This window comes from Panicum virgatum, chromosome 9K (genome assembly GCF_016808335.1).
Source record: "Panicum virgatum strain AP13 chromosome 9K, P.virgatum_v5, whole genome shotgun sequence".
Lineage (NCBI taxonomy): Eukaryota > Viridiplantae > Streptophyta > Magnoliopsida > Poales > Poaceae > Panicum > Panicum virgatum.
This window is the reverse complement of record NC_053144.1, coordinates 12,022,253-12,024,477: the sequence shown is the minus strand read 5'-3', so window position 1 is coordinate 12,024,477 and position 2,225 is coordinate 12,022,253.

Sequence of the window (2,225 nt, the reverse complement as noted above, 5' to 3'; positions counted from 1 at the left end):
CACCGTGAACATTTGGTGTTCCCTTCTCCTAATCTTTATCCATTACAAGATTCTTCTTCATGGCTGCTCAACGGTTGCGACACATAACATAAGGCCAATTATTGGGAGATTAGTCAATCCCCACAATGATTGTTTAGCAAACCGCAAACTAGTGCTTCAGCAAACTGCTTAGTTTCATATCCCCCCCTCGTTTTGCAGCTATGCCCATTGCACGGCTAGACGTGGTTATATATGGGCTGTATCATGACATGGAAGCCCAAGACCCAAGTACGCTGTTTTGATGAAAGTTGAGAAGGTACCATCGAGACATGCACATTGCAAATCTTCCTCACATGGAGCTACGGGTGAGAGTTTGTGAATAAGTGAATTCGCAAGATCTTTTTACAAAGTAGTTTTTCTCCCTCTGCTAGTGCTAGGTCAAATTTCCTTCTGGGGAAGGATATATGCAGCAGCCGTGTTAGTCTCAACTCTCTTTTGTCGGGAATTAAAATGGCCTTCCAACATATATTTGAAACGAAATGGCCTTCCAATATAAACACACTTATTTTATAGATCGAATTACCAACCTTATAAAGAAAATAGACGTAAGGAGTTAAATAACTCATAATGATAATCACATGTAAAACTATACATGTGATGCGTCCTTACATGCAATCTAGTTTCCATAAAGTTATAATTGTAACGGTCTTATCAATTTTTTTAACAATGAATTAGTTTCTATGTTTGGTTTGTTCTACCGCCATGAGCCTAAGCTTATTCATATACCGACACTATTAGTGAAGAGTACATCACTCATAATAATCGATGAGAACACATCATATACTACTATTTGGTTTTGATTATAAAATCTAGATTTGAAGGGGCTGATAGTCTAGTGGTGGAATGTTCGTGTCGGCTGTCAACCCACCGCAGCCCGCCGTCTGTTTCCTGCAAAATAAATCCACCCGCACCAGTGGGAGAGTTTTTCTCGACCGGGAAGACGGTTACTTGGTCTTAATGACAATAATGGGGCCGTCATACCGAGAGTTTGATTATCAAATCTAAGAAACTACTACTGTATTCACCGTCTCTATTTTAAACCTAACCTTGGCCGTGTTTGGTTGCGCTCTGTAAAGTTTTTGAAAAGACATCTTTCTACATTTGAAGTACTAAACATAGACTAATCACAAAAATAATTACAGAACTCGTCTGTAAACCGCGAGACGAATCTAATGAGTCTAATTAATCCGTCATTAGAGGTTGTTTACTGTAGCATTACTGTAGCAATTTAGCGTCTGATTACGGCCTAATTAGGTTCATTAGATTCGTCTCGCGATTTACAGGCAGCAGTCGCAATGCATTTTTTATTTCGTCTAAATTTAAGTCTCCATGCAGGTGCCAGAATTTTTTTTTGGAATTTTGATTTATGGAACCAAACACGGCCCTTGGAATATCGCAATTCTCTCAGGCTTGATCGCAGTCTCTACTAGTATTGCCAAATGCCAATCTTTCTTCAACAAATGAACAGTAAGTCAGCAACTATTTTTTAAAAAATCTTTCTCTCTTGTACTGAATGAATCCATTATGCTCCTGGCCGAGAATTCGTTATCAGAGCCTGGACCGTTGCCCGTCTTCGAAAGTCATTTTTTTGGAGAGCACCCGTCTTCGAAAGTCGAAAAGCCCGAGGATCACCCCCGGGGGGCTATTCATCGCGCGCGGCTGCCCGCCGATGCGTCGCAGAAGAATAGCCCCGCTCTGTTCATCTTCCTCCCCGAACCAGGGGAGGGTGAAGTGGCCGGCGAGCCAGATGAGAGGGAGGGGTGGGGGAGGGAGTGGCCGGCGAGGGGTGGGAGGTGGGCGGGGCGGCCGCCGGCGAGGTCGCCGGCGGCCGGGGCGGCGGCGGGAGGCGGCAGAGCTTATTATTCCGGGTTGCCGGAGGGCTCCATGGCCTCCAGATCTAGAGGAGGGCCCGGCGGTGGAGGCGGCTCGGCCGGCGGAGGGCGCGGCGGCGCGGGAGCGCCGCCGGCCGGCCGGGGCCGGACCTCCGGTGGGCGGTGCCGGCGGCGGGGGCGAAGAGAAGATGACGCGGCGGTGGCTAGACGGCGCGGCGGCGGGCTCGGTTAGCGTGGCGGCGATGGAGGGCGGCGGCGGTGGCGGCGGGGGCGCAGCTCGCTTCTGCGATTGGACGAGTTCCAATCGCAGAAAGCGATAAATAGACGCCCCCCACACCCCCTCACTCTGACTTC